This window comes from Armigeres subalbatus, chromosome 3 (genome assembly GCF_024139115.2).
Source record: "Armigeres subalbatus isolate Guangzhou_Male chromosome 3, GZ_Asu_2, whole genome shotgun sequence".
Taxonomy (NCBI): Eukaryota; Metazoa; Arthropoda; class Insecta; order Diptera; family Culicidae; genus Armigeres; species Armigeres subalbatus.
This window is the reverse complement of record NC_085141.1, coordinates 332,340,155-332,362,792: the sequence shown is the minus strand read 5'-3', so window position 1 is coordinate 332,362,792 and position 22,638 is coordinate 332,340,155. Positions and strand designations below refer to the sequence as shown.

The window sequence follows — 22,638 nt, the reverse complement described above, 5'->3', positions numbered from 1 at the left end:
ACCAATTTAATGTCAAATATGACGTTCAATTGGATGTTTGGCATTGCGTGTTTTGATGTTATGTAGGAAAATAAGTTCAAAAGTAGCATTTACCATTGCTTCGAGATACAATTATCGAACGATTCTTACTTTCTAGCGAGTTTTTATCATTTCATAATTTAAGACGCGAGGCGGTTCTGTCCCAGTGTGGGGATGTAATGCCAATATGAAGAAGAAAAAGAAGAAGAATTTGGATAAGTGATGGCTTGAGAGTGTTGTTCAGCCTCGATTATTTGAAAATATTATTTTTATCAGCCTTTTCAAATGTTGGTCTAAAAATTTTTATACATTACCAGGGTTCGTAGTGTTCGCTCAATCTCAGCAGCACAGGATAACCAACGAAAACATATTCACCCTGGGCTTCGAAAACATGGACATTGCATACAGCTACGTAGTTCAACGTCCGATTGGGCTGCACCTTTGAGTTTTTGAAGCAATATTATAGCCTTTACGTACACTTAGTGTACGAGAAAGGCAAAAAATCAACTCAGAAATCGATGAATTTTTTTCTGCAGATAGGTATTTCAATTATCTAACTTTTCTGTTACTAACAAAAACTTTTTTCATGTTCATATTGAGTGAAAATTTATCAGCGTGTTTTATGCCTACAACGCCAAATATAGGTTAAGCAGCCGACCATCAGCCAACGACACATTTTTGACGTATAAAAATTTGTTTTGGAAGCAATTTAGCATAATCTAACAACAATGTGGATTTGAAAAGGGTTTATATTTTCTATGACTTTTTATATCGAAGTAACTTAAAAACAATTGGGTTCACAAAAAAACAAATAGGAGATGAGGTTTGAAATGAATTCCTCCTATTGAAACCAGATAATATTTATATAAAGCAAAGAAAAAGAAAGAAAGCGATAAGCTACGGAAGAAAAGCGCAATAACCACCGGGAATCACGAAACAAAGTATCTCCTGTGGAAATTCTGAAGAAATTTTCGAGGACATCCAAATTCCGGCGTATTTTCTATAAAAAATGATACGAAATCCGAAATTTCGGATATTTTTGATAGAATTTGTACTGGTAAATCTTGAAGAATTTCTCGTGGATATTAAGAGAATGTACTCCGAAAACTTAGTAAACATTTATAAAATAAACGGAGCTGTTGGTACGAGATGTCCCCGTTCTATGGCAAATGTAAAGACATTTTTCCGAATTTTGGCAGAAAGTTCATTAGAATTTTCCGAATTTGAGAATAGAAAATCCGATGTAGCTAAGATTTAGTTTTAAACATATGAAGATATATCACATCTTTTTCATCAAGGTTTTCGTGACATGAATCAATTTGTAAAATGATCGGCACAACGGCACAAGTCTAGTCGCGAATAAAGCAATTTACAAAGGGATTCCTGTTCATGTTTGGCAAGTCAAGAGATTTATCAATTCACAGACAGTTCTCATAAATTTTCAAAGAGATCGCAAAACAGCTTATAAAACAATTTATGTTCCTTCTAATTGATATGACATTCATCCAAAAACACGAGTATGTACTCCATTTGTATTTCTTCCCATAGTTAAAGCCATAATTAGTATTGCCGTTTGCTCGTTTGATGCATTCCATCATCGAGTGAGCCGCCTCTCTGTACCTATTTTATGGGAACACACTTGGCGATGATGACGACGACGACGACGACTGGCGGTCTCGTCAGCATATCTGTAAACAATCATGTTCACTACCAGAACCCTGCCACCTACTCAGTACGGTTAACCTGACGGCATAATTCCGCATTACCTCCGTCTCTGCAAATGTGATCACCATCTATCTGATCGTGCAGTGCCTGGGTGCAATACCTGCCTGAACTGCAATTTGCGCTCAGGAAAATTAGTTTTCTTTCCTAGAGTTTCAACTAAATCGTAGTCGATGTCTCGCCGATGGTATCGCGCCTACACAGTGGCGGACCTCCGAGGAAAAAAAAACGATTACCAATATCAAGAGTTGTTTGGACGTGTACTTTGTATAAAATGCCCAACACAATTTTAAAGGTAAACCTCACGATTCTCATGATAATCTCTGGGTTCTGCTGTAACTTAGCAAAAACGAATTCGAAGTAGTATCAGACTTATGGCCACGGTGTTCCGCTTGCGACTGCGGAACAGCCCGGCTAGTCTAGCTTAAAGTTAGTCGCATGAATGCACTCAACCTGTCTTTGGTGAAGACAGCTTTTCGTTACTCGACGACGATTCTGCGGCTACACCGATTAGTAGCGGCGCGGCGGGCGTTCTAATGAATATCAGTTGCCATTGAGTCGGTACAGAGAACGCGCGCGTGCGCCATTGCAAACCGTGTTGAGTTCTATTGATCGACCAGTTTCCGGAATTAAGTGCCAAATTCCACTTCCGAAGGAAGAAAGCGCCATCCGCGGTGGAAGTGTCCTTGTCAACCAATTTGGAGTATTTGATTAGAAAATCTGAAGAGACGACATCCAACGCGCCGCGTCAGTGCAGGGAAGGGAGTGACCTTTAAGCGTGCATTAAAGTGAGGTGACCCATCGCAGGATTAACACACCAAGACCGGTTCGTATCCCTTCTCTCGATAATCGTCTTTTGTTGTGCTGGATTTTCTTTCTGCAAACAAATCTAATGAAACAAACAGCCAGCGTCGTCGGTGTTGTCGTCGGCTTCGTCTTTGTCGTTGGGGTTGATGAAGCAATCCTTGGCTGAGACGACGCGACGCGACGACGGTGATGGTCTCAGGTGTGTCACTTTGGAAAAGACGCACTTTCGATGATGCTGGGTGGGAGTATCCTTCTGCTGAGCTCTTCAGTGAGCTGCTGGAGGAGGCAGTGGAAGGAGATGTTGTTGCATCAATCGATCGGTTGCAAAAAATGAGCACGAGAAAGAAATACCGCCACCATAGACGATGCACGCGCGCGGTGGCAGAGAAGTCAAAGTGCAACTGCGCTCGGTTGGATAGTAAGAATCCGAAACCAGGCCACAATAGATGTAGTGGAGGTGGCGTTTTAGTTATTGCCGTAGCATTGCCGTTGATGAACTCTTGACACTGGCGTTTATGGTTTGATTCTACAAAGCTGATGGGTTTGATTATGTTTATGAGTGAGAATTAGATTATATTTAGATAAACAAATAATTTTGTATTTATTCTTCTCTTCTAACTCGTACACAAAAAAAAATGCATCCAACGCTGAATATGTTTTTTCTCACTTTTGAGTGATTTAATCTCACGGTGTACCCACACATACATTTTACAAATTAAATCAGTAGATGCTGACATGAAAATAGATGTGTTCGTAGTCAAGTTGCCAAAATCAAATTTGTTTGAAATGTGTTACGGGGAAACCAAAGCAAACCAACGTAACAACAAGAGATCGGTGCGAAAAGAAAACTTGTACTCATTTTGCGTCAATCGTAGAAGTATTTCATGACCCCTTGAGAAAATAGTTAAAATAAATGAACTAAAGTAGCCCCTTTAAAAAAAGTAAGAAAAAATTTAGCCCTTGTCTAGAATAGAAGCTGTATACAATGTTTCCTCGGTCTTTTGTTTTGTGAAACCCTAATCTTGAGTGAAGTACAATGAAGTTTATAAAGAAGTTTGCAAGAGACAATTCAAAATGCAAAAAAATACCCAATTGGCCTTTGAATCCGATTCAAATTGCATCACGTTCCCAAAAAAAAACTCATTTAAGTACTTGATAGGAATACTATGCTAGTAAGAACGTGAGATTAGAAAACATTCAAATTTTAGGCTGATATTTTTTTTTTGTGACAAGCAAAGTAATCATTCCGTACATTGAACTATTAACGACATAGATTAACGCAAGAAACTGTCACGTATGAAATGATACTCTGAGACGATAAAGTTATTATGGCGAAAAGATCGTCACGGCATTAGTGAAGTCATTTGTCATAACGCCATTTGGCATAAGGTCATTTGGCATAAAGGCCATTTGGCATAATGGTCAGTTGGTATAACGGACATTTGGCATAATTTTGAACTGCAAGATAAGAGTGGGTCATTTGACATAACGGACATTTAGCATAATTTCGAACTGTGAAAGCGAAAGGGATATTTAATGTAATGTTTAGCGTAGATAAAGTAGGTTGAGGCTGTTTTCTGATACATTTAGACTGATGGTAGACATTTTCCGGAAGAATAACTTCCGAGAGAGGGATCACATCCATCATTGACTTATTATTATTAGTAGGGATTACATCCACCATTGCTTCAATCCGGGAAACGACAACTTCCATGCTTTGTAGAATTATTAACAACTTGTTTATTCAAAACTTCTGGAAATAAAACTAATAATTAAATACTTAATTAGAATTGCTTTACTCAAGCAAATGTAGGGCATTTATAGATATATCATTGATAATAGTATTTGAAGTTTAAAAATTCTATTTATAAAATTTTCAGACTTGGGCAAAATGTGCTATTGTATGGGAACTGTCCGGTTTTCTAAACAAAGGAATACAGCACCAATTTCGTTGCTTCTTTTTGCTAACATGCGTGTTTTGCTTGCTGCTGAAAAAATCACAACAATGAGAAACAAGTCAAGGAGCAGTAACCCTACTAAAATAGAGGAGGTACTGCTAATACGTCAACGAAGAATTATTTAATGTTTTGATTCCAAACTCCGAGTCTACGTCAAGTTTAATGATATAATTTCTCAGAAAATGAAAAACAAAGAATAAGATAAAGTTTATTTAAATATTCTTCTGGAAATTATTTTTTGCGGTCTTTTTTAAAAACACTAATTTTCGAATCTCAAATGGATATTAACACTATTGCTGCATCTTTAATTGCTTATGCCTTCTGTAAATAAATAAAAATAATCATTTTAATTAAATTTTTATTTTGATCAGTGTTGATTTTTTTGTTTGCTGGGAAATCAGAATTGTTATAGTATATGACCATGTTTTAATATTCGTGTCGTTTAGTACCAAGCACAACTTAACATATAGTCAATCATATGACATGACTCATACCCATCCCGGGATCATGTGGATTATGAAACCAATCACTTTTCATGAATGAGCAGACCAAATCTCTCTAATTTTATTCTTCTTCATCCACCACCGCTGCCCTCGCTGCCTTGGCCATCATCGGCCTCTAGCCGTGAACTCCGAGCGATGCGATGGGCGATTGCATCCCTCGCAACCGACACCACTGCATCCGACCATCATCAAGCACAGAATGACAAAAAAATGCGCCCACACATGCATATTCGCAGACCCACCGGCAGTTCTACCGCTGGTGACTGCATGCTGTCATTGTGTAGGTAAACGAACGAACGAACGAACGAACGAAACGAAAAATGAGCGAGCAAAAAGCACGTCAGTACGCGCTGCTGTCACAAATTGTAATGACTCGTACACGGCAGGCACTGCTTCTTTTATACACAAAGAAAATCTTCCGGTACCCCCGAAGGCCCGTGACATACCGCATTCTGATGTCCGTGTTAGGAATGCACGGGATTGGTTATATATGAAATTTTTACTGGCTGTGACAAGAATTGAACTTTTCAATAGCTTATTGTTAATAATCTTAAGTTTCTGTACGCGATGAACGCTTTCTCGGACACCAACATCCAGCAGCAAAACCTGAAGGGGCGTGGTCTCGGCTCGCATATGTCGGTAGCCGTTGCAAACAAATCAATTATAAAATACATGTCCCATTCAGTTTCTGTTCATTCTGTATTCAAACTTTGTTCAGTTAACATCAATAAACAGTAAAAGTTAAAAGAAGTGTTTTCTTCAAAGAGAAGAAGATCCCCGAGAGGCAGCGAGTGGAAGCGAATCTGGTCAACAAGGCGACCAACGTCTTGATGCAAGCTTCGCCCCAGAGTCGGTGAACGTGTTGCATCTTGTCGCTTGCTGCGAATAGTCTCGAACATCGCGGAGCGGAGTGAGCATTGTCGGAGCGGGGCGAGTCGTGACGTGTGCGGTCGGCACCGGCATTTGTGTACGGTGTTGGCGGTGGATCGCCAATCTGAAGCCATTTTGGCTTTCGGCATTGCTCCTGGCGCATTCATTGCACATTTCGTCTGGTGTGGCGTTTGCAGCAGTGGTGTGTGTCGGTACAGGAAGTGCCGTGGTCCTTCATGAAAGCCGATTGGTGGTGGTGGATTTATGAGCACGACTCTCAGTGGGTGGTGGCTGGTGATCGTGTCAATGGTGGATACGACCGTCGGTCCGGATCATCGTTATCGGTGGCTGTGTTAGAGGAGAACATAGCTGTCGGTTGGAATTTCTGATAGCTGTGGTGTGTGCGAGTACAGCTATCAGTCATACATCGTCCTACCGCTGGTGGTTTCGAGGTGGTTTGCAGCTGGTGGTATTTCCCGTCGCAGTCGGTGGCTCATCACAAGGTAAGCGTTTCCTCCTACTCAATATTGGGTGAATGTGCAACGATAGGTGGTACTTAAGGTACGAGTGTGAGAGACTTGTATACCCAACATTGGTCCTTCGAGCCGGATAATTACCAGAAAAATACATCCATTCGCGAATATCTTGAACCATCTAAATAAACTTTTTGTCAATCGAGTCGAATGCGCAAAGTGATTGAAGTACAGTGGTACCCATATCAGTGAAAAAGTGACAATATAGTGAACAGTACAGTGAACAGTAATTGCCCTTGTGAGTGAAAAGTGATTGCCCTAGTGAGTGTACTGAAGTGAACAGAGTAACCATGGAGAAGATGAAGCAGTTGATACATCAGCGCGGTCAAGTGAAAGGGCGAGTAACGAAAATCGTTAGGAAGCTTAGTGAAGCGGCAGATGAACCGGAAACCACGAGTTTTTCGCAGTTGAAGGCATTAGAGAAGAAACTTGAACTGAATTACTCTGAGTACACAACGAAGCATGACTTGATCATTGACATGTGCAACGGTGAGAATTTGGAGGAACAGGATGAGAAGATGGAGGAGTTCGATGAGCTGCATACTGATGCATTGATGAAGCTTAATCTTCTGATGGATTTCTTCCGTAGTAATCCCGCACCGACTAACGTTGGAGCTCCTCAAGTAATCGTCACCCAACAACCTCTAAGGACACCGATTCCAACTTTCGATGGAAAGTACGAAGGTTGGCCAAAATTCAAGGCGCTATTCAACGACCTGGTTGGAAAGTGCGGTGACTCCGATGCAACCAAGCTACAGTACCTTGACAAAGCATTGATTGGGGATGCTTCTGGAATACTGGACGCTAGAATCATCAATAACAACAACTACCTGCAAGCGTGGAAGCTGTTAGAAGAGCGTTTTGAGAATCCTAGAGTGATTATTGATACTCACATATCTGGTTTGCTGTCTATGAAAGCAATTCCCAAGCAGAGCTACAAGGATTTGAGATCACTAATCGACACGTGCAGTCGTCATGTGGAAGGCCTGAGGTTCATGAAACAGGAGGTTGACGGAACCGCGGGACTCATCGTAGTGAAATTATTAGCCATGTGCCTGGATGGAGAAACACGGAAGCAGTGGGAGCAAACCTTGGAGCATGGCGAACTTCCCGATCTGGATGAAACCCTGAAGTTTCTCCGCAATTATTGCCAGGTACTCGAGAGATGCGAGGTAGACATAGCGTCAGCAAAGATAGCATTTAAACCACTTGCAACCGGAAGAACAACCGCCCAACCGAGAAATTCGCATCCAGTGACTTCGAGTTTATCGGATAATGTGTGTGAATTATGTGAAGGTCAGCACAGCAACTACAAATGTTCTAAATTCTTGAGCATGAGTATCGATCAGCGTGTTACCAAAGTGAAACAAGTTGGATTATGTTTTAACTGCCTTCGTAAGGGTCATCAAAGCAGAATCTGTCCCTCGGACAAGGTATGTTCGAAGTGCTCTAAAAGGCACCATACAATGCTGCATTTCGAGCAGGTGTCCCAAGCTGAATCGGAGCAACAGAGTGATAGCGGAGAATCTAGTTCAACCGAAGTGAAGACAGTATCAACATTGCTCCCGGAAAATCCTGTGTCCACAGCATGTTCTAGTGTTCAGCGACGAGCGAAACAAGTGCTTTTGATGACGGCATTAGTGAATGTAGTGACGAAGAGTGGAAAGTCCTTGAAATTACGTGCTCTTCTTGATTCGGGATCTCAAGTCAACTTGATCTCTGATTCCGCCGTGAAGCTACTGTCTCTTCCAAAGTATCCAGCCAATATTCCTGTAGTGGGCGTGGGTGGTACTCGATCTCAGATTCGACATCATGTGATCTTGAAGCTATTCTCTGATTATTCTAAATTCGAGAGAAATGTGGACTGTTTGGTGACAACGAGAGTGACGGGGAAGATTCCATCCGTTGCAGTCAACATCTCGGAATGGAAGTTTCCTCCTGGAATTGTGTTGGCCGATCCCAGTTTTAATGAATCGAAGGATGTGGATCTACTGATTGGTGCGGAGCTATTTTTCCAAATTTTGAAGCAAGCCCAGTTGAAGATTTCCGAGGATTTGCCTACTCTGTATGAGACCCAATTCGGGTGGGTTATGGCTGGTGCTATAGATGAAGCGATGATGAAGTCGTAAACGTATTATGCGCAACTGATGAGGACCCATTACTGAAGAGTATTCAAAGATTTTTGAACAAGCGGAGCTTCCAGAGGAAAGGGTACTCACGAGTGAGGAAGAAGCGATTGAGGAGCATTTTCGTTCAACGTACCATCGAGATGAGCAAGGCCGTTTTGTGGTTCAACTTCCGTTCCGTGAATCTCTCAACCAATTAGGGGATTCTCGGTCATTAGCAATGAGAAGATTCTTGTCAAGTGAGAGGCGCCTGGCCAACGACCCTGAGATGAAGAATATGTACCAATCCTTCCTTAAGGAATACGAAGATCTCGGCCACTGTCATGAGATTCGCGAGGAAGACGATCCTCCGGGTCAACAGAGTTACTACTTTCCGCATCATGCTGTCCTTAAACCTTCAAGTACTAGCACAAAGTTACGTGTTGTGTTTGACGGAAAGGCGAAGTCTAATGGTTTATCTCTTAATGAGGTTTTGATGATCGGCCCTAAGATCCAGAGCGATCTGTTTTCTATCGTACTCCGTTTCAGGAAACACGTTTATGCATTTTCAGCTGATGTCGAGAAAATGTATAGACAGGTGAAAATTGATCACAGTCAAACCCGATATCAACGAATATTTTGGCGAGACCAATCGAATGAACCGTTGAGGGTGTTGGAATTGACAACGGTGACCTACGGGACGTCACCCGCTTCATTCCTAGCCGTAAGGTCTATGCTGCAACTAGCAAGAGAAGAAAAGGTTAACTTTCCTGCCGCAGCGCAGGTCGTGACGGAGGATTGTTACATGGACGATGTGTTGAGTGGTGCTTCTACTTTGGACTCTGCAAAACAATTGAGATCCGACATTGAGGAGCTTCTGAAGAGAGGAATGTTTCCAGTCAGAAAGTGGTGTTCGAATGACGAAGATGTGCTTGAAGGTGTCCCCGAGCAGGACCGTGAAACCTTGGTGCGCATTCAAGATTCAAGCACAAACGAGACCATTCGGGCCTTGGGTATTTTGTGGAATCCACGAAGTGACATGTTCCTGTTTTGTAGAAACCCTGAATCTACCCATATTGACGGAAGCGTGACGAAAAGAAGTGTACTATCCCTTATCGCTAAACTTTTCGATCCGTTGGGCCTCATATCTCCTGTCATAGTATTGGCCAAATCCATCATGCAGCAATTGTGGAGTGATGGTATTGGCTGGGATGATAAAATTGAGGGTGAAGTGTTGGATAAGTGGACGATTTTCCAACATGCCCTAGTGAAATTGAACGAAATAGAAATTCCTAGATGTGTTGTGGTTCCCGAAGCGCATCGTATCGAGATTCATGGTTTCTCTGATGCATCGTGTATTGCCTATGGTTCCTGTATATATTTGCGATGTATCCGGGAAGATGGAGTGGTATCAGTTAAATTGTTATGCAGTAAGTCAAGGATCGCTCCTTTGCGGCGTCTTACGATGCCTAGATTGGAACTTTGTGCTGCCGTTACGCTAGCAAGATTGGCTAACGCAGTGATACCTATCTTGAACATCAAAATCGATGATGTGAAACTGTGGAGTGATAGTCAAATTGTGCTGGCCTGGATAAAGAAGAATCCAGATCAACTCCAGGTATACGTCAGAAACCGAGTGTTGGAGATTGATAGATTGTGTAGTGCTTATGAGTGGAAATACGTCAAGTCAGAAGATAATCCAGCAGATCTAGTGTCCAGAGGGTGTTATCCAGAAGTATTACGACGTTCAGATATCTGGTGGAATGGCCCACCATTTTGCGACATTTTGACTACGAGATGCAGGAGACTCCGGTGATTCACGACGACGAATTGCCAGAGTTAAAGGCGCAACTATGTAATCCAGCAGTCGAGATTGAGGATGAACCTGTATTCCAGCGGTGTGGAACCTTTTCGAAACTCCAACGCGTATTGGCTCAGGCGGTGAGATTCACACGGCTTGTCAGAATGTCAAAAGAGAATCGTGCAGATAACAAATACATCTCTGTGCAAGACATACGAAAGGCGACCTTGTACATAATACGAGTTCTACAGAAGAGAATTGTGTGAGGAGATTCAGTGTGTTCAGCGAGGAGAGTTACCAAAACGACTTGCGAATCTTCAACCTTTCTTAGATAAAGAAGGATTGCTACGTGTAGGTGGTCGGCTGCAAAATTCTAAACTTCCGTTTGACGCCAAACATCAATTACTTCTTCCGCAAAATCACCGAGTCACGGAAATGTTAATACGCAAATATCACGAAGAGAGATTACATGAAGGGCCATCCGGCCTGCTGGCAGCGATACGTCAGAAGTACTGGTTAATCAATGCTAGATCTGCCATTCGGAAGGTGACTCGGAGCTGTGTTAAGTGCTTTAGAGTCAATCCAAGAGGAGTGCAACCTTTAATGGGTAATCTTCCTGAGGAACGTGTGAACATTGCAGCAGCATTTGAACTCACCGGAGTTGACTATGCCGGCCCTGTGATAGTGAAGGAAGGAAGGTACAAGCCAAGACACATCAAGGCATACATCGCGTTGTTTGTGTGTCTTACGACGAAATCAATCCATCTCGAGCTAGTTTCGGATTTGACTACGGAATCATTTCTCTCTGCGTTGGATCGGTTTGTCAATCGACGAGGGATGGTCCGTAAAATAATGTCGGACAATGCAACCAATTTCGTTGGAGCTTCTAACGAGCTCCATCAGCTATTTCTAATGTTTCGTAACGAGATCGAAAGAGTGAAAATCAACGATTTCTTGCTCAAACGGGAGATAGAGTGGGAATTCATACCTCCTAGATCTCCAAATTTTGGAGGATTATGGGAAGCAGGAGTAAAGGTTGTTAAGTCACATCTACATCGAACATTGGGAAACGCAATTCTGACATTCGAGGAGTTTTCTACTGTTCTGACGCACATCGAAGCTATAGTCAATTCCAGACCTTTGTATGTTCTATCTGATGACCCAAGTGAGCCGCTACCGATAACCCTTCTCATCTAATGTTTGGTAAACCATTGGAGCCGAGCCAGAAGCCTTCGTACGCCGGTATAGCGGCTAATCGTTTATCGCGCTATCAATATTTGAATCATCTGCGCGAACAGTTTTGGTCAAGATGGTCGCGTGAATATTTGTCTACACTTCAGTCAAGGGCAAGATGGGCAAAAAGTGAACCAAACTTGAAAATGGGTACCATTGTGCTATTAATGGAAGACAATCTACCAGTTCAATCATGGAGGATGGGCCAAATTGTTGCACTTTACCCAGGTAGGGACAATGTGATTAGAGTCGCCGACGTCAAGACCACAACGGGCATTTTTCGTCGCTCTATTCGAAAATTGGCACCTCTTCCTATTGCTGACAACGTCGAATCATCGATTCCTGTTTTGGAATAAGATTCCAACTGGCGGGAGTATGTACGCGATGAACGCTTTCTCGGACACCAACATCCAGCAGCAAAACCTGAAGGGGCGTGGTCTCGGCTCGCATATGTCGGTAGCCGTTGCAAACAAATCAATTATAAAATACATGTCCCATTCAGTTTCTGTTCATTCTGTATTCAAACTTTGTTCAGTTAACATCAATAAACAGTAAAAGTTAAAAGCAGTGTTTTCTTCAAAGAGAAGAAGATCCCCGAGAGGCAGCGAGTGGAAGCGAATCTGGTCAACAAGGCGACCAACGTCTTGATGCAAGCTTCGCCCCAGAGTCGGTGAACGTATTGCATCTTGTCGCTTGCTGCGAATAGTTTCGAACATCGCGGAGCGGAGTGAGCATTGTCGGAGCGGGGCGAGTCGTGACGTGTGCGGTCGGCACCGGTATTTGTGTACGGTGTTGGCGGTGGATCGCTGGAGCGGATGCCAAAAAAGAGTTAATATAATTTTCTGAAGCCATTTTGGCTTTCGGCATTGCTCCTGGCGCATTCATTGCACATTTCGTCTGGTGTGGCGTTTGCAGCAGTGGTGTGTGTCGGTACAGGAAGTGCCGTGGTCCTTCATGAAAGCCGATTGGTGGTGGTGGTTGTGTGGAGCACGACTGTCAGTGGGTGGTGGCTGGTGATCGTGTCAATGGTGGATACGACCGTCGGTCCGGATCATCGTTATCGGTGGCTGTGTTAGAGGAGAACATAGCTGTCGGTTGGAATTTCTGATAGCTGTGGTGTGTGCGAGTACAGCTATCAGTCATACATCGTCCTACCGCTGGTGGTTTCGAGGTGGTTTGCAGCTGGTGGTATTTCCCGTCGCAGTCGGTGGCTCATCACAAGGTAAGCGTTTCCTCCTACTCAATATTGGGTGAATGTGCAACGATAGGTGGTACTTAAGGTACGAGTGTGAGAGACTTGTATACCCAACAGTTTCAATGAAATAGGCAAAATGGTGGAGAGTGTCCGAGTCGATTGATGAATAAATCTTAAAAATCCATCGAAAGATAAAGGCGCTAGTAACGTTCAAAATCTTCCCTTCCAGCGTAACGCTTTCGATTTCCAAAAATCTGAATGACACCTAGTATAGTAAAGAAAGACGTAAGTCCTACGTCAAAACTCAAGCAACACACTTGTCGTAGACGAGTTACCAAAACCAAACCACAGTTAATGCAACCAAATCAATCTGGATTGTGCTATTCGGGGAAGAGATCATATCTACCATTGATTTTTTCCCGACAAGCACCTACTTATAAAAAAGGAGTCACATCTACCATTGCCATAATACGGGCAGGGCCTACTTTTAAAGAAGAGATTACATCCACCATTGCTTAAATCCGGACAAGCGTCTACTTTTAAAGAACAAATCAAATCCTCCATTGCCATAATCCGTGCAAGCGTGTTGCAAATACCCGGATCGATGGAGCGAAGTAAAGCGTCTACCAAAGTGAATCCGTCACAAAACTGGGGCTAAGAGCACCAACCAAAATCAAAACACCAAAACATTCATTTTAACACATTATATTAGAAAAGCGATTCTCATCAACCTACTCTGGGTTCCTGTCTCTCCTAGGCTAATTTGATCATGATCTTAAAACTACAATCACTGACTCACGGTTTACAGCCCTACGGCACTCGATCGACCCAGGATCGCCACCCTCTGGCCGAACTGCCTAGAGGTTTTTCCTTCTGCCATCGTTGAGCCGTCCCTGTCACCGCCTCCGGATTGGCGTACTGGGTGTAGGAGGGTCGTTCAGCCAGCCAGGCGCCCGCTTCTCCGGTCCTCCGCACCGGTGTTGACGGACCGACTGTTCACTCGTTGACGGTGCTCGCTCTTAGCCAGCCAGGTACCCGATTCTCCGGCCTTCCGCACCGGTATCGACGGAGCGACCGTTCGCTCGTTGACGGTGTCCGCACTTCCCTGCACGGGAGTCTTTCGAGGTGGCTCTAATGGTGGATTTCTTCCCGTTTCTCTGTCGTCGCCTTGCGCCTCACGCTCGTCGTTTCAGCGTGCTCCGAGAACAAAACTGTAAATATGAAAAAAGAAGCCCTGCAGACGAAGGGGCGTTAGTCGGCTGTGTCCGCAGGCTCAATGTCGCCATCCTTACCCTCAGTAGGGACTTCCTTTTCCCGAACGGAACGCCGATCGGTCTTCTTCTTGACTCCGGATGATATTGCGGTTTTGTTCCTGTCGACCGACACTCTCCGCACTTTCGGTCTCGTGACGAACTGTTGTGTAAAAAAGCGCGATTATAGATTTCAATCCAAACACTTTTAGTGCTCTAACGGCTCACCTGTCTGCCGCGCCTTTGGCTTTTGTTTCGCGACTCAATCGCCTGCGGAGAGCAACACAATCAGCAATTCCCGTTGTGCAAAATTTCTCCCGACGGCGAACAACAAAATAGTCAGTTAGTCCAATAATCCACTGGTCGCTGGCATTGGGATTATTATCCAGATTCCACGTGCAGTCCACTCCGTCCGAGCTCTGTCAAAGATGGACAAAATGGCTGCCGTCAATTCACCGCAACACAAAGAGAAATGCAATGCTCACCTGCCGTCCAGAACAGTATTTGTTCACGTGATCGTCACTTTCGGAGGTAATGTCGGCCACTTGAATTAATTCCAAGCTGGCCAGGAACTGTTACTTGCACACAAATGTCCGACCTCTAAAATTTACACGTTCTAAGTGGCCTACTGTGAACTTATCACGCGGGGACGATCTGCATGCGGTCTAGAGCGAACTGACTGACCGTTGATTTGTGCAGTTTTTTCCCCACCTCTTCACGAACGTGAGAGCGATGCGGTGTGTGAGAGAAGAGCGTGATCTTTTTATTCGCTTTTCGTGTCCATGTTGCTTCTTCTTCCCGGTTGATGCTGACGATGCCGGGTGAGAATGTCGTACGTCCTCTCACTTGTTTGTGCTCTTCCTTTTGGCTTCAATTTGTCTCCTTGGGATTTGTGTACAGATCGCGTTGTTTTTTCAGTCAGTGAGTGCTGTGTGAGTACAGCCGTACTCTGATGAATGGCTGGCTGGCCGATGTGGTTTCGAGATGTACAACAGGGGTTTTTAACTCAAAGTTAACGGGTCAGAGTCATAATTTGCTTTTTATTTATGAACAATGTGTTCTAAGAGAAAACGCTAATCAGTGTTTTACGTTCGTACATTCAACCAAAAACTTAAACGTAACAAGCGCCTATTTTTTAAAGAAGGGATCACATCCACCATTGCCTCAATCCGGGCAAGCACCTTCTTTTGAAGTAGGAATCACATCCACCATTGTCATAATCCGGGCAAGCGCCTACTTTTAAAGAAGGGATCACATCCTCCATTGCCATAATCCATGCAAGCGCCTACTTTTAAAGAAGGGATCACATCCACCATTGCCTCAATCCGGGCAAGCGCCTTCTTTTAAAGAAGGAATCATATCCACCATTGTCATAATCCGGGCAAGCGCCTACTTTTAAAGAAGGGATCACATCCTCCATTGCCATAATCCATGCAAGCGCCTACTTTTAAAGAAGGGATCACATCCACCATGGCCTTAATCCGGGCATACGCCTACTTTTAAAGAAGGGATCACTTCCACTATTGCCTCAATCCGGGCAAGCGCCTACTTTTAAATAAGGGATCACATCCTTCATTGCCATAATCCGGCCACACGCCTACTTTTAAAGAGGGGATTACATCTACCACTGCTCTAATCCGGGCATACGCCTACTTTTGCAATGCATTGCATTCTTTCCACGAGAGGATAATGTATTTTTAATATTGTTGTCGACGTGTGTTACATTTACTATTTCGGGGTGTTTCCCGCACCACTTTGTCACCATTCAGTGAACCAAAAAGTATGCCAAATGTCCGTTATGCCAAAAGACCCTCACTTTTGACGTTGGTTACAATTATGCCAAATGTCCGTTATGCCAAATGACCGTTATGCCAAATGACCTTATGCCAAATGATTATTTATTCATTTATTCAGACTAAGGCCGAAGTGGCCTGTGCGGTATATAAGAGTCTTCTCCATTCGGCTCGGTCCATGGCTACACGTCGCCAACCACGCAGTCTACGGAGGGTACGCAAGTCATCTTCCACCTGATCGATCCACCTTGCTCGCTGCGCACCTCGCCTTCTTGTGCCCGTCGGATCGAATATCTCTGCTGGTGTCATTTTCGGCAGTCACCAGTGAGCCCAAGTACACACATTCTTCTACCACCTCGATTTCGTCACCACCGATGCAAACTTGCGGTGGGTGGCTCACATTGTCTTCTCTTGAACCTCTTCCTATCATGTGCTTAGTCTTCGACGTGTTGATGACAAGTCCGATCCGCTTAGCTTCCCTCTTCAGTCTGATGTAGGCTTCCTCCATCTTCTCAAAGTTACGTGCCATAATATCTATGTCGTCTTCGAAGCCAAATAGCTGGACGGACTTATTAAAAACTGTACCATTCGTGTTAATCCCTGCTCGTCGTATTACCCCTTCCAAAGCAATGTTGAATAGCAGACACGAAAGACCATCACCTTGCCGTAACCCTCTGCGCGTTTCGAAGGGACTCGAGAATGCCCCTGAAACTCGAACTAAGCACATCACCTGATCCATCGTCGTTTTGATCAACCGTGTCAGTTTATCCGGAAAACCGTGTTCGTGCATTAGCTACCATAGCTGGTCCCGATCGATTGTATCATATGCGGCTTTGAAGTCGATGAATAGATGATGTGTGGGCACGTTGTATTCGCGGCATTTCTGCAGTACTTGGCGAATGGCGAACACCTGGTCCGTGGTGGAGCGTTCGCCCATAAAACGGAAGCCTCCTTTCAAGAGGCTCGGAAGCCTTTTTTCAAGAGGCTCGGAAGCCTCCTTTCAAGAGGCTCGGAAGCCTCCTTTCAAGAGGCTCGGAAGCCTCCTTTCAAGAGGCTCGGAAGCCTCCTTTCAAGAGGCTCGGAAGCCTCCTTTCAAGAGGCTCGGAAGCCTCCTTTCAAGAGGCTCGGAAGCCTCCTTTCAAGAGGCTCGGAAGCCTCCTTCAAGAGGCCTGGAAGCCTCCTTTCAAGAGGCTCAGGAAGCCTTCTTTCAAGAGGCCTGAAACCTCCTTTCAAGAGGCCTGGATGCCTCCTTTCAAGAGGCTCAGGAAGCCTCCTTTCAAGAGCTCTGGAAGCCTCCTTTCAAGAGGCTCTGGAAGCCTCCTTTCAAGAGGCTCAGAAGCCTCCTTTCAAGAGGCTCCGGAAGCCTCCTTTCAAGAGGCCTCAGAAGCCTCCTTTCAAGAGGCCTCAAGCCTCCTTTCAAGAGGCTCAGAAGCCTCCTTCAAGAGGCCCGGAAGCCTCCTTCAAGAGGCTCAGAAGCCTCCTTTCAAGAGGCTCAAGCCTCCTTTCAAGAGGCTCAAGCCTCCTTTCAAGAGGCTCAGAAGCCTCCTTTCAAGAGGCCTCGGAAGCCTCCTTTCAAGAGGCTCAGAAGCCTCCTTTCAAGAGGCTCAGAAGCCTCCTTTCAAGAGGCTCAGAAGCCTCCTTTCAAGAGGCTCGGAAGCCTCCTTTCAAGAGGCCTGGAAGCCTCCTTTCAAGAGGCCTCAGCCTCCTTTCAAGAGGCCTGGAAGCCTCCTTCAAGAGGCTCGGAAGCCTCCTTTCAAGAGGCTCAGGAAGCCTCCTTTCAAGAGGCTCAAGCCTCCTTTCAAGAGGCCTCAGAAGCCTCCTTCAAGAGGCTCGGAAGCCTCCTTTCAAGAGGCCTGGAAGCCTCCTTTCAAGAGGCTCAGGAAGCCTCCTTTCAAGAGGCTCAGGAAGCCTCCTTTCAAGAGGCTCAGAAGCCTCCTTTCAAGAGGCTCAGGAAGCCTCCTTTCAAGAGGCTCAAGCCTCCTTTCAAGAGGCTCGGAAGCCTCCTTTCAAGAGGCTCGGAAGCCTCTTCAAGAGGCTCAGAAGCCTCCTTTCAAGAGGCCTGGAAGCCTCCTTCAAGAGGCTCGGAAGCCTCCTTTCAAGAGGCTCAGGAAGCCTCCTTTCAAGAGGCCTGGAAGCCTCCTTTCAAGAGGCCTCAAGCCTCCTTTCAAGAGGCCTCAGAAGCCTCCTTTCAAGAGGCTCAAGCCTCCTTTCAAGAGGCTCAGAAGCCTCCTTTCAAGAGGCTCAAGCCTCCTTTCAAGAGGCTCAGAAGCCTCCTTTCAAGAGGCTCAAGCCTCCTTTCAAGAGGCTCAGGCCTCCTTTCAAGAGGCTCAGAAGCCTCCTTTCAAGAGGCCCGGAAGCCTCCTTTCAAGAGGCCTCAGAAGCCTCCTTTCAAGAGGCCTGGAAGCCTCCTTTCAAGAGGCTCAGCCTCCTTTCAAGAGGCTCAAGCCTCCTTTCAAGAGGCTCAGGAAGCCTCCTTTCAAGAGGCTCCAGAGCCTCCTTTCAAGAGGCTTGGAAGCCTCCTTTCAAGAGGCCTGGAAGCCTCCTTTTAAGAGGCCTGGAAGCCTCCTTTCAAGAGGCTCGGATGCCTCATTTCAAGAGGCTCAGACGCCTCCTTTCAAGAGGCCTCAAGCCTCCTTTCAAGAGAGCTCAGGAAGCCTCCTTTCAAGAGGCTCGGAAGCCTCCTTTCAAGAGGCTCAGAAGCCTCCTTTCAAGAGGCTCAGAAGCCTCCTTTCAAGAGGCCTGGAAGCCTCCTTTCAAGAGGCTCAGAAGCCTCCTTTCAAGAGGCTCAGAGCCTCCTTTCAAGAGGCTCAGAAGCCTCCTTTCAAGAGGCCTGGAAGCCTCCTTTCAAGAGGCTCAGAAGCCTCCTTTCAAGAGGCTCAGGAAGCCTCCTTTCAAGAGGCTCAGAAGCCTCCTTCAAGAGGCTCAAGCCTCCTTTCAAGAGGCTCAGAAGCCTCCTTTCAAGAGGCTCCAGAAGCCTCCTTTCAAGAGGCTCAAGCCTCCTTTCAAGAGGCCTGGAAGCCTCCTTCAAGAGGCTCAGGAAGCCTCCTTTCAAGAGGCTCAGAAGCCTCCTTTCAAGAGGCTCTGGAAGCCTCCTTTCAAGAGGCTCAAGCCTCCTTTCAAGAGGCTCAGGAAGCCTCCTTTCAAGAGGCTCGGAAGCATCCTTTCAAGAGGCTCAAGCCTCCTTTCAAGAGGCTCGGAAGCCTCCTTTCAACAGGCTCGGAAGCCACCTTTCAAGAGGCTCGGAAGCCTCCTTTCAAGAGGCTCGGAAGCCTCCTTTCAAGAGGCTCGGAAGCCTCCTTTCAAGAGGCTCGGAAGCCTCCTTTCAAGAGGCTCGGAAGCCTCCTTTCAAGAGGCTCGGAAGCTTCCTTTCAAGAGGCTCCTAAATCGTAATACTAGTTTCAGAAGCCTTGGAAGCTTCCTTCCAAGACGTCCAAGACGTTTCGAAGCCTCCAAAAGCCTCCAAAAGAAGCTAGATGTATAAAATCAATTTAAATAAGAAAGCTTCACGGAATAACGAAAACTTAAGACAATTTTTAGGTGATCCATATCATGCTAGTTTTGTGGTTCGTTTTTAGTGATGAGCGAAAGTATGCAATATTCAAGTGACGTAGAGTGTAATTAATTAATGTTCACAGTGAGAAGTGGGAAATATGTAGTGAGAAGTGAGACGTCTCAAGTCCCATGTGGATACAGTTCATATAAGTAATAAAATTCGTCATATAGAGCTCATTCTATAGGCCTATTATAATAGAGAAAAGCGCAACAAAAACATAAAATCAACAGATTTTCGTCGACAATCCTTATAGCCGTATGGTTGTTCTACAAACTATACACAATGAAATGGAACTATATTTCTAATAGTTTATCCAACTTGATATATTTGGTTTATGGCCAGGTATTGACTATAACCACTCGTGCGAGTGCACTCCTCACTCTGCACTCCGCTTTGCTTGAATAAATAAATAATAACTGACAAAGTTATAAAATCATTCAAGCGCATCAGTCCCATTAAAAACTATCGATTGTAAATTTACTCACTGAAAACTTTCTTGACAAATAGATCGAAAGATTAGAAAAAAGGACATTTTTGATTTCTGTTTTTGACTGCTTCATTGAAGCATAAACTTATCTGTTGAACTTGAGGAAACAGTATTCTGACAGTATTGAACTTGATGAAACATTCAAGGCATCACTACAATAAAAAATCCTCAGGAGCACGGATTGAATCCAAAAGAGAATGGAAAAGTCTTTCACTTATCATCCCTGTTTACGTATACGGCTTCCGAGCCTCTTGAAAGGAGGCTTCCGAGCCAAATAATCCCAATCAACAAAAAACGCCAATAACCAGTCGATTTAAGATGTCGAGAGCTAGAAATGCAACACATGAGCATTGCGAAAACATTTTTTTAATCGTTCGTTTACTAACTCACTATCTTACTTGTTATTTCACTCATTTACTCACTTGGCCACTCACTCACTTACTCACCCACTCACTCACGCAGATCCCTGATCAACTAGCATATATATATGGGGGAAGGTGGTCGGTTGCCGGCACTGGTCGGTTGTCCGCACCCCGTCGTAACTTTTGACAGAAAACAGATGTGGTCATTTTGACATTTGTGTGTATGTAAGCACGATCTTGTTGTGCCCATTGTCGAAGCATATAGATGCTTTTGTTTTACAGAAAAAAACACTTTTTGGTCAAGTGAAAACCCACTCCAAAGTTTTTTTTTTGTCATTTGCTTAGTGCTATACTGCCGCTAACCGCAAGTCGAGCACATCTGTTTATGGACGCCCATTGAAGGGACCGAGAAAACCATCGACATAGGGCAAGATAATGACATATAGAACATCGAAATGTGGAGAGTCGACTGTAATTTATTCCGGCTAGATTAGCCAAATACTCCTTTTGCGCTTGGTGTCATTCGCAAACTTAAGAACCCTACCACGAAACAAATATTCAGATTAGCCAACGGGCCTCACATATGTAATTACGAAAAAGCCCCGAAGCCGTGAAATGCCAATTCGCGCAAAACCAGTTCCAAACTTCGGACGTCATTTCTGACATTTACCTACTCCCAGAATTTCGAATTCCAGAATGCGTTTTTATGGGAGGCACGTGTTCAGCGTTTTGGGTTGTGATTTTGCAGAGCGGAAGTTGTTTCTGACTGCTCTAAAGCTTTACGAATGTGATGGCCGCCAGCAGCGTGGGAACTAGTTCTACTGCATCGGGAAATGAGATTTTGAAAATTGATTGGTTTCGGCATTTCGAGTGCAACTGGAGGAAGTTCTTTGCAGCCATTTCAAAGAATCGAAAATTACCTGATCTAAGGTATTAAATCAAATTAATAAAACAGATCGTTTGTAAAGATTTTGCAGCTACACGTTGCATTATTTAGATGCCTTGTCAATTCTAATGTAATCTCCATGAGGTAGCAACGTTTATATTGGCAATTTATCTACACTACACTATCAGCAGACATCAGTAGATAAATATCAAGTTATCGATCAATATTGATCGTGTGTAAAGATAGATTCTATTTGAACAACATCGTTTTCGCGGTTTGCCATGCATCCGTCTAGTATGGATTTTAATTGAATACCAATTAAAACACTTCTACTGAGCTGTGCATCCGAGATGGCAGAATAATTTGCCATGAATCAACTTGAAGGGCTGTTCGCAGTAACTAGCAGTTCACGAAACTGTTAAATTGGATAATTATAATGTTTGATAGATGCTTTTATTGAGTGACGAATAAAACCGTCTCTAGAATTCAAACGATGAAAACTGTTTGATGAGTAATTCACAAAGGCATGACTAAACCGACCTTTTTTGCCCTACAGTAAACCACCAATAGCAGCCAAATCTGCCCCAAAGACGTCATTAATGAATTGGAAAACCACCGAAAGTGATATGCTTCTTATGATCCACCCTTCCAGAGTGCTTTATGAATCGGTCGCATGTACCATTTTTTTCGATGGACAGACCTTTTATAAATAAATTTAGTGTTTTTCAAGCCAGTAGAATTACGAATCCACTCATCTATCATAATCATCGTTGCCATGAGTGCTGCGAGTAGAATAGCCTTACGTCCTTTTCTCGAAGCCATCCAGATTTTCACGCTCCACCACCGGCACTAACCGGCCGGAACCGAACTGAAAATATTTAATCTGCGGTTGAGACTTGGAACAGAACGCCTTTACCGGTCAATTGCTCTCCGCAAGGCATTTAAAACTTCAATGTCACGACGTCAGCCCGTTTCAATTTATTGGTACGAAACGTCATTCGCCACGAGGGGCATGTTGCCACATAAACAATTCCGGCGCGGTGGAGTCTGTTTGCAACTTGATGTGGGTGGATGGTCGAATTGCCTCCCTCCGATTAGATATTGTTAAGTGCTCGGCCAATCAATGTTTATAGTTTTATGGATACAATCATTTGTGGTGTTACAGTGTCGCATCAGATAGGTACAGCACCCACTTCAAGACGGAAATAAGCATCATGAAACATTTAGGGTACTTGTTGTTGTAGATAGTTGGGTACTCTCGGTGGTTTAGTGTAGAAACATTTCTATTAATAGTTTCTAACCGGATTGCTGAAGGTGTTTGGAACTGTCCACCACTAAGCAACGTCATTATATGACTCTAGTAGTGTAGGCGTTTCAATTATAGTTATAGTTAGTCACCACTTTACGAATGACTTTCAATTTAATTCTTGAATTTCAAGAAAAAAAATGTTCGTTTTCCAACGAAATGTCTACTAAAGATCCCCCGGAAATTCAACTGAATAGAGTTAGGGTAAGGCGGTATAATATGCCCCCCCTAAGGCAATACCTATGAAAACTTTTTA

The 22,638-nt window shown here is 44.2% G+C and overlaps 2 protein-coding genes and 1 long non-coding RNA gene across 4 annotated transcripts in view; 1 reads left to right on the top strand and 2 right to left on the bottom strand.

The window, feature by feature from the left end:
* Positions 1–22,638, bottom strand: part of LOC134225677 (D-beta-hydroxybutyrate dehydrogenase, mitochondrial) — a 364,971-nt gene that overhangs the window by 97,109 nt on the left and 245,224 nt on the right. The gene's annotated exons all lie outside the window — the stretch shown is intronic.
* The window catches only part of LOC134225679 (elongation of very long chain fatty acids protein 7), a 368,124-nt gene continuing 347,766 nt past the window's right edge, over positions 2,281–22,638 (top strand). Inside the window, exon 1 of the mRNA XM_062705950.1 lies at positions 2,281–2,566. The gene's annotated coding sequence lies outside the window, so the exon portion shown is untranslated. The remainder of the gene's footprint in view (positions 2,567–22,638) is intronic.
* On the bottom strand, positions 13,435–14,669 carry LOC134221258 (uncharacterized). The gene is made up of 4 exons (XR_009982292.1): positions 14,481–14,669; positions 14,224–14,414; positions 14,038–14,158; positions 13,435–13,979 (listed from the first exon to the last, which is right to left on the bottom strand). It is a non-coding gene; the product is annotated as an uncharacterized LOC134221258 (long non-coding RNA).